Source organism: Chinchilla lanigera, unplaced genomic scaffold (assembly GCF_000276665.1).
Source record: "Chinchilla lanigera isolate Chin_1 unplaced genomic scaffold, ChiLan1.0 scaffold00020, whole genome shotgun sequence".
NCBI classification, from domain to species: Eukaryota; Metazoa; Chordata; class Mammalia; order Rodentia; family Chinchillidae; genus Chinchilla; species Chinchilla lanigera.
Window position 1 is genome coordinate 24,718,548 of NW_004955421.1, and position 10,129 is coordinate 24,728,676.

General features: G+C 43.8%; 1 long non-coding RNA gene across 1 annotated transcript; it reads left to right on the top strand.

The window, feature by feature from the left end:
* Nucleotides 1–2,026: 2,026 nt before the first annotated feature.
* On the top strand, nt 2,027–6,646 carry LOC102011996. Its single transcript, XR_260825.1, has 3 exons — nt 2,027–2,181; nt 5,557–5,691; nt 5,938–6,646. It is a non-coding gene; the product is annotated as an uncharacterized LOC102011996 (long non-coding RNA).
* The last annotated feature ends 3,483 nt before the right edge of the window (nt 6,647–10,129 follow it).

Below are 10,129 nucleotides of genomic sequence, written 5' to 3' on the forward strand. Positions count from 1 at the left end.
GAATGGTGAATTACTCTAGCATTTAGAATAGCCAAGCTGATAAGTGTCCTTCCTCTTTGGCATCGCATGCTGCAAAGCTTTAAGTAGCAATAAGTGTAATAGCCATCTTCTCCAACATGTGCTACCAGCAGTTCTTGGGAAGGCTGAAGATGCTCAAATTCAAGCTGTTCTCGCCATTCACCCTGTGGTGAGCTGCAGCCGTGGGCCACCCCACACGGTTACTGTCCCCACTCAGCTTGGGCAGAAGTTGGTTTCCTCCAGGACTCCGCTGAAGCCAACGGTTGTAATTCAAATGACAGCATCGCAAGTGTCCTGAAAACCAACTGCCTTGTATTTCTAGGTGCATGTGTTGTAATGGCTGTCAAAGAGAAACAACCCGGCAGGTTATCTGGCTTCCCCATCTTCTCCAGGTGTAATGCAGTCATTCATTTTGCTCACTCTCTCTCTGTGCTTCAACCCGGGGGAGACCACAAACTGAAAAGTACACACTAATCTATTTTTGCTTTCTGTTGGTCTGTTTGTGGGAGTAATTGTTTCACACTCAGTGAACCACAAATGAGTGTCTGTGTGTATAAGAACTTTTTAAGAGAGTAGAGGGGCTATATTCTTTATGTGTTAGGGTATGAGCACTCTATATGTGTAGGAAGATGTATGTATGAGTGTATTTGCCACATTATTCACAAATAGTTTCATTCTTAATTCTGGGGGGGTGTAGTTCATATTGAATTTGTTTTAATTGAAGCCCATTACTAGTAGAACTACTCTGAGGTTGACCTAAATCTTTTCTCCAGGTGTTCACAGTACTGATTTGCATAACTAATCCCCTCTTCCCTGCTCCCCAAAGAGTGCACAGGGCATTGTCAGAGAGACTACTTTCTAAAATTTCTCAAGGATGGTATATAACTAAGACATTTCCAGATATATGGGAAAGAAGTTAATTCATTACATACAAGCATGCCCCGTGGGAAACTGCAAGACCATAGGTGCAAGTGTACACACATACACACACACATACACACACACACTACACACGGTGTACTAAAATATGGTACCCAGTGCATGAACATGCGAACTTTCTGGGGCAGGCCAATTTTCAAGCATTACTATGATTGCAGTTTTTTTGTTTGAGAAGCCCTCTGTGAAGCTCAGGTTACAACTTCTATGTGTCTCCAATTATTGATATTTTCTTTTCCAACCTTTCTCTTATAGCAGGAAAATAGGTTTTCTATGAGGCAGCCCATGAGTCTGCCCTGCCATAGAGTATGGAGTCCCTGACTGTAACCAAGGTCTCAAGAGAAATATTCTGTAACTGGATTAAACTTAAACTATTGGCATGCGGTTTTTCTATGTGGTTTACCAGGACATGCAATATTTTGAGAGCATAAAAAAATTGCTGACCAGTCACTGATAACAAGTGTAACTCGGTAAAATGAAATAATATAAGGGGCAATCACATATGATCTTGGTACAGCAGATCACTGGCCAGAGGCAGACAGGAATCGCTTCCTCGAGCAGAATGATGTTATGCAAGAACCAGAATTTGTGGAGGAGCCTGGAAGTCCCTAAGTTCTTGCCCAGAGCAGGAGGTCTTGCATAGGACAGTCAGGTAGAGTTGGAGGAGGCTCTGCCTTTGGTACTTTCTGAGCACGCAGGCAGATTTATATCTGACCCTCTGTGCTGGGGAGGACTGTGTTGTTATTTCTCTGACTTGCCCCCTTGTTGGTCTTACTCAAAAGTTGGTGACAGTGGTGATGAAATGCACTGTACCCCTCAGACTCATACTCTTTTGCCTTTGACCCTGATGTTTGGTTATATGAGATATTATTTTCTGAACAAAATCAGACACTATATAATATTTTGCATTTTTCTCAGACAGAAAAATAGAACAGATACTGTGATACCCTAGCTGCTGTTTTTTTGTTTTTTTTTTTTTGTTTGTTTTTCTCCGGTACCGGGAACCGAACTCACGACCTTGCGCTTGCCAGGCAGGTGCTTTTGCTGCTGAGCTAAATCCCCAGCCCCCTAGCTGCTGTTATTCTGAAATATATGGAATAGTTCTGTAGATTTACTTCTTTACCTTAACTCTGTCTACCTTAAACCAGTCTTTCTCAGCCTGGATTCCTCAAATGATGACAAAACCGCGTTGTTCGTGTGAAGACTTTCTAAATTTTTCTATAGATGGTAAGTAATTAAGATGCTTCTAAATGTCTTGGAATGAAGTTAATTCACTGCATAAAAGGATGTCCTATGGAAAACTGTAAGCCCACGGGCTGATACAGAGTTATCCAATGCACATTTTAACTTTCTGTGTCCTATAGCCTATGTTACCATCACCTATTGAAGCGTGAAAGCATTTAGTACACAGACCCCCATTTGTCCCCTGGTTGACTAGGATCTTCTGTTCAGAGTTCATCTCTTTTGAACAATGGCTTAGTCCTCTCCTTAAACCATTTCTTACCTGTTTGGCTTTATTGACACTCACCTGTCTCCTTTCCTGAACTCCGGTTCTGTATAGGGGAACAATGGGTGCTGTCAGGATCTTATCAGTAAAGGAAGATTATAGGAGTTAGTAAAAGGAAAGCCTTCAGTAGCAGGCCACTTAATGCTTAGTGTGCTGAAGAAATACACACTCAGAGTGTTTATAAGGCATAATTTAATGCAGGAGATTTCAGCACTCTTGGAAGTCTGGTGGAAAAGCAATGTTTTTATTTCATTATATTCATTAAATACCTAGTGTGTACATACATGGTAGATGCTAGACATGGCAATACAGTGATGCGTAGAACAAGTCTCATGTTCCCAAGTTTTTACCGTCAAGTTAGGAAGATGAATAAGCAAACAAATACAAACAAGCAATTTACAGACCACAACATGTAGGCCTTTCCTAAAGCCCAGGAAAAGTCATGGGTGAGATAGCTGGGGTGGGAGGAGTGGTTTGCACCTAAAACCAAGTTGAAGAAGTTTTTGAGATCATCTATGTAAGAAAAAACCTGAGCACCTGACCAAAGCACTAATAAAAAGAAAAGGAAAAACTAGCATGGATATTGATTGATTTAAGATATAGATCGATTGATGAGTGAGTGACAGAATATGGAAGGTAAGGATAACTCAGGAAATAAGGAAGTAAGGATAACTCAGGGATTTGTGGTCCAGGACAGCCTGGAAGGAGCGGGCAGCCGTGGAGGAGAAGGGAATTCCTGGAGCAGTCGGTCCTCGAGCAAAGAGGGGAAAGTTCAGTGCTGACTGTGAGGAGCCACGTGCCTCTGTGGTGGAAATAGTGAGCCACAAGGCTATGACGTTCAGAAGGAGGTTACTGAGGGGATATCGATTTGGGAGTCATCAATATCATCGGCATTGGTGGGATTTTCAAGGAAGAACGGACAGAGAAGAACAGAGGTGTGAAGGCTGTCCTGAGAAAGCCGAAGTCAAAAGAAGAGGGGGACACGGAGGAGCAGAAAGGCAAAAGGCTTCGCAATGAGAATACCCAGCCCACATAAATCTGTCAGTTAGCAGTTCTCTGCAAGCAATAGTCACTAGCTGTGTAATTCCCCCGGGGCAGAGGCCGTCCTCTTTGTCTTAGTATCCCAACATCTTGTACTGCTGCCTACACAGTAGATGCCCAGTCATGTGCTGACTGGGGAGACGCAGGTGCTCATGGAGGAGGCAGTGAGCAGAGTGTAGCCAGCAGCATAACGTGTTCCAGGAGGAGGCTGTCTATGTCCACTGTGTCAGAAGCCACCAAAAGGGAGGCAAGGTAAGGACTGAGAAGTGCCTGTTATGTCTGCCAATTAGTAGGCCGTTTGTGACAGCGGAGACAGAAATTTCAGAGGAGTAGCAGGAGTGGAAGCCGGAGTGCAGAAGGCTGAGCAGGAAAGCATGGCGGCAGTGAATTTCCCCACTACTTGTTTCAAGGAGCTGGAAGGGAAGAACGCCATGTGCACCAGCAAATGGCTGGTGCCCCTGACATTGCACGAGGGGTTGAAAGGGACAGCTTCAACAGGTCATGTGACTTCCAGGTCACGTGACTTATCCTCAGCCAGGCTGGGAATCCCACGCCTGAGCTGGAGCTTGCTGCTGTGACCTCTCCAGCATCAGTTGTTATCAGTTGTTATCAGTTACGGTGCTTCATACATTGCTTCTGGCTGACAAAATGCATCAATTTTAACTGTTGGACTTTCATGAACTTGGGAGGAAAAGAGGAGAGAAAAAAAAGGAACAAAACAAGGGTTGCTCATGAAGATACATGATTCCTGGGATAGTTTTATCCCCTTTTCCTGCGTATCTTGAAACGTTACATATTAGTTCCAAACTGTCAACCAAAAATGTTGTCTCCTAACCTCCAACTGGTTGGTGATAAACTTATTAAGGAATAATCTTAGGCAATATAAAGTTAAATGTCCAAACATAGTTCCCCTGAGGGCCATTAGATTATGTTTATTGAAAACAATTTATATCAATAAACCATCATGACAAAAGTAAAAATGACTATATGAGCAAAACAAAACAATTTCCTCTTCAACTCTTTTTACATTCGGGAAGAAAATAATGCTTAGACCTAGGGAAAGTTTTTATTTTAATACTTAAAACTTTTAAAAGCATAATCAGGACAGCTAATCTGTTAACTATAGACATTTAGTTAATTAATAACAATTTTAAAACAGTGGTTTATTTGATTTAATATTATATATCCATTGCCACCACAACTTTAATAGTGGATAATTTGAGATATCTCTATAAATCAAAGCTTGGGGAATTATTTTAAAGAGGTTTCAATATTTATTGCTTGTCTAGGCTTATCCTAATTGAAAATGATTTGAGATCAACCACTTTAGAATTAATAGCTGATTCATTTCAATGTGAAAACGCATCAGTTTTTCATGTTAAAATCCCTACCTGGAGAACGGACTGAAGGAGTTGAAAGGGTGATTTTGTGCTATAGCATATTACTGGAGGGTCTGATTAGCTGAGTTAGTAGAATAAGTTTTTTTTGTTTTTGTACTGCATTTTTATTGTAAGATAAAAATGTATGTGTGGATGAAAAGTGGATAGTGGATAGAATTCTTGAAAAACTCAACTTTCTTAAAGCTTTTGAAAATATATTTTCAGGTTACACTGCTTGTACTTTCTTTTTTAAAGGAAAAATCACAACATTGGAACAAGGTATTGACTGATTGTCATATACCTCCTTGTATACTGAACGCCCATGGTTATTTAATCATTTCCTTTCTTTTTAACTTTACATTTATTTGAAAACTACTTATAACCTCCAAGAGACTGTGTTAACTCCATTCCACGTTACATGATCTACCTACTTATCCATTTATCCAGCTTTTTCTTTCTCCTTCCTTTCCAGATTTATACTAAAGAAATACAGAATTTATTTCTCAACATAAAAGTTAACCTGTTTGTTGACATGATTTATAACGGCAGCTGTCTATATTTTTTAAAATCCAGTCTTCATTGCCCTAAATTAACATGTGGTTAAGGTCTAACCACAGCTCTCACAAAGCCCAGTTTCCCAGGCCTGCTCTGTTTTACATTTTTGTTTCCTTGCAGTTTCTCACTGCGGCCATGCAAGTGCACTGGCATGAGCTCACCTCCTCAGAGAAGGGGGTTTCGGGAGCGGACTGAAGACTGGGTGCCTGACTGCAGGGCTTCCAGCTGCGGCGAAGGCGTGATTCATGCCCGATGGTACTTTCCGCAGGTGGAGGGCGGGCGCTGTCTCTGCATGCTTCCATCCCCGTGCAGGTCTGGGAGCCAAACTCCGCCCTGCCCACCTATTTAGCCACAGGCTGCACGGACCTGCTCAGGTGTGCTTTGGAAAGAGCAGCGGGGGGATTGCTCCTAGATGTCTCCCCACTGTCCCCTGTGACCCCTGGACACTCTCCTCCCGGGTTTGAGGTGGTTGGTTCAACATTTTTTCTTTAACCCTTGCAGGTCTGCTCAGAGGGAGAGGAGCATTTATTCAATCCGGCCGTGTGCATCTGGATGCCTGTTGTGAGGAGCGAAGTGTTAGTAACCAGACCGGGATGGATTTAGTCGCCAGCGTTACACACGCAGAACATCTGTTGTGCACCAAGAACGCGATGGGCACTGTGGGTACCAAGTGAGAACACAGCATCTGCTGCCCAGCCGGTCTCACGGCGTAGGAGAGAGAGTAAAACTGCTCATAGCTATCAGCAAAAGAGCACTAATTTCATGCTGCAAAAGTGACACAAGCTGAGCGCTGAAGGCGCGAGAGGTGGTGTCCGTGGTGAAGGAAGCTCAGGGAGGAGAATGAGAGAAGGCTTCCTGGAGGAGGCGGTATTTGGACTGGTCCTCAACAAACACACAGAGCTGTGCTGACAGAGAAAAAGCAGACAAGCTTTCCAGGTTTTCTGAGAAAGCAGCAAGTGTCACTAAAGCAGAGAGTATGAGGAGAGAAGGTGGCTGGGTAGATTCAACACAGCATCTTCCGTGAAGATTTTGGTGACCAGTTGAGACCTGGGACAAAGTGCTGTAACATTTTGCCATCAAATGTCACTCTTGTACAAAGAGTGACACCGCTGCAAGAGAATGCTGAATATTAAAAAGCAGAATTTTCAACTTTTCCGTTCAGGTTTCAGTGGAGGTCAACAGTAGACGAGAAACTCTGACACACATAATAAACCGTTCGCTGTAAGAAAGCTGCCTTGTACGGTTACTCGCTCTTCAAAAGGGAGCTACAGGACAGAATACAGAAATGGCTAAGTAATTAGCGCATGTGTTTAAATCAGTAAGCGTAACACTGTCAGACTCCAACAGAAATACAGTGTAAGCTCAACTCTGTACCCCTAAAGGTGTCACAAAGCCAGTACTAAGGGAAAAGAATCTCTAATGGGTATCAAGATTTTTATCTAGTGCTTGCTGATTGTCTTGTGCAGCATTAGAAGTGCTGATTTTGAGGACCCCACTATACCACCCTTGTTGCCTTTCACTATGAGTTTTCTAGCCTAAACACAAGCATGCCTTGTGTCCCTTACAGACACATGAACAGAAAAGCCTTCTGGTGAAAGACATGTGGTTCTGGCTTTGGACTGCAAAGGAAGCCCATGTCATCTTCTACTTGGGGCTCTTGAGGACAGGATGGATGTGGTCTGGGATAGTGTGGGCCTGCCTGGGGTCAGGTGCTCATTGAGGAAACCCCTGGAGCTTTTGAACACTCTTATTCCTTGTGATCTCAAGAGTCTTCCTTAGGTACCTAAGCTTCTGCTAGGTTCCTAATCCTCTGCTCTCCTGTGGATACTTTCAAGAGTGCTGCAGGGGTGCATGAGCCACAAACCATGTTAATAGTGACCTTGCTTCCCTAGCAATTGTTGGCTTGTGTCCTCCAAAGGAGATGAGGGAAGGGAAAGCGGGAAACATTGTTTCTTTAATTTATATTTGCCGTACTGAGGATTGAACCCAGAGAGCTCTGAATATTTTTTTAAATTTTATTTTTAAACATGAAAGGGGGCTGTTATGGTGTATGTCTGGATGTCCCTGCAAAAGCCTCATACAGCTATGGGGTGGGCTTCTGGAGTATTTGATTGACTCCTGGTCCAGTGCTGGGATTAAGGGTGTGAATGCTACATCCGCCCTAGGGTGGGCAGCCTGTGTACAATAATGGAGGGAAAGAGGTTGCTTGCTGCTCCTCTCTTTTGCTATTATTGTTTTTGCTGTGTTCTGTGGCCATGAACTGTTGCCCTCTGCCATGTGCCACTCCGTCTTGGAGCCAGCCGAGTATGGACTGAAACCTCCACATACTGTGAGCTAAATAAACCTTTCCTTCCTTAATTTTAGGTGTCAGGTATTTTGTGCCAGCAACGAGAGAAAAGTAACCAAGACAGAGGCCTCACTAACTTCTACAGAACGAGACTGAACTTGTGGTGCCTCCTGGGTGGCAGGGATTGCAGGTGTGTGCCACCACATCTGGCTAGGAAACCTTTATTCTGCTTCTCTCCTTAACAGATCAGGAACCACCAAGGAAATGGCAAATCATTACAGCATAAGGTTTAATTCTCATTTTCACCACTTACTCAGGTCAGTGAAGGAGCTACTCAAAGTTGTTTCCTCACTTTTAACACAGGAACAAAAATAACAGTGATCCATCTACTAAGATGGGTGGAAAGATTAAACAATATAATGAATTTAATACCTGGTAGTGAAAGCACATGTGTAAGTGTGCATGTGCACCCGTGTGTGTGTGTGTGTGTGTGTGTGTGTGCATGTGTAAAAGAGAAAGAGATGGAGACAGGCAGAAAGACAGAGAGACAAAAAGAGTGAGACAGCTGATCGATGATAGAGTGAGAGAGCTGACCAGTGATGGAGTGAGGGAGCTGACCAGTGACGGAAAGAGGTCTTTGCCCAGGAGTTTAGGGCATGGAAGTAGCAGGAAGGAGCTGTAGGCTGCAGGACCACAGGGCTCGGGAGGAAATGTGATGCAGGTGGCTGATGCTGTGGCTTGGGTATGGGCTCTTGCTGCCAGGAATTTAGCTCAGCAGCACAGTTCCTGCCTGGCAAGTGTGAGGTTGTGAATTCAGTTCCAAGTACAAAAAAAAAAAAAAATGGATATGGGCTGTAGGGTGTCTCCTGGGTGTTCAGGTATTGGAAGTTTGGTCCCCAGTGTGGTAGAATTACTAGGTGATGGAACTTTAAGAAGCGGGGCCTGATGGCCGGTAATTAAGTCTTTGGGAGTCCACCTTGTAGCTCTAATGGGACTCAGAGTTAGTTCTTACAAGAGTGAATTGTCACAGGCAGCAGGTCTGGTCCCCAAGTCCCTCTGTCTTCCTGTCTCACCACATCATTATGATGACATTTGCCCGCAGGTCCTTCTCAGAGACTGAACCGACAGGGCTCTTCAACCTTGGACTTTCAGCCTCTGAAACTTTGAGCTCCATAACCTCTTTTCTTTATAAATACCCAGCCTCTGGTATTTTAGCATAGAGATGGAAAACAGAATAATACAACTGCAAGTGGTGTAAATTTGTAGGTGAAAAAGTCAAAGGCAAGAAGCTCTTCATGTTTTCATATCACCATTTGCATGTTGCCTTTGCATGAAGCTTGATTTGAATGTTCACTAGGAAGGGCTGCATCCTCAGCCCAGATGCAACATCTCTCTTCTCTGTGTCCCCCTAGGAGCACTTACCTGTGTCCCTCTTGCCTTCCATGACCACAGATGGCCTTGTACTGCCTGGAAGACCACTGTAGGTACTGTGGGTGTGAGAACTGTGTCCCTTTGGTTCTAGTACTAGTTTTGCTTCATACCAGCTAAATGCTGTTGGGAGAGTCATTTGACTTCTTTTTTGGTCATGCTTCTTCTTCTATAAAACTAAACAGCTAGGCTAAATGTCCTAAATTACTGCTTAGCAATTAGTCACCGAAAAACACATATTAAGTATCAACAATAGAGCAGGCTGTATTCATGGCTCTGGGGATGCAACCATTAGCAAACAGGCAGCATTCCTTGCTCTTGCAGAGTTTACTAGTTGAGAATTGGTTCTATCACTTTCAGTGGCCTTCCACCAGCCATCTAAAGCTTGTCCTGGCCTGATCCTGCACCCTGGGATGGCAAAGACTCAGCTGAGTATCTGCCAGCTCAGGGATTCAAGGTTGCACCTGGAAGACTGAAAATTGCCGGGAGCTCTTTTTGGCATCACCTGAGTGATACCTCCAAATCCACTCACCCTGGGTCCTCGCCTCCCTCTCATTACTGCAGAATAAGACAGCTCCCGTCCCTTGCGGTTCCCTTTCTTGCAGATGCTGTACCTATTTGAATGGCACCAGAATCCATAGGCTACAATGGAAAATATGACCACCAGCATCCCTTGGGGGGATGTGTGGTGAACCAATCCAGTGCAAGCTTGTTTTCCAAAGCAATAATTTTCCTTGTTAAAAGGGAGAGAGAGAGAGAGAAAGAGAGAGAGAAAAGTTTTGAGATTTCTAAAACTTCTCTGTGTATCCTCTGAAATCAAATTAGACATTGTGGCTTAGTCCGGGACAAGGTGGCCAATCACAACATCTCATGGCTTGTGGCCATTCGGCAATGTAGCGTTACACTGAGCTGTGAAACTTGTTGCTGGCACTATCTGACCTTTAGCTGGTAAGCTGGAATTGCTTTACGTCTCGCTTC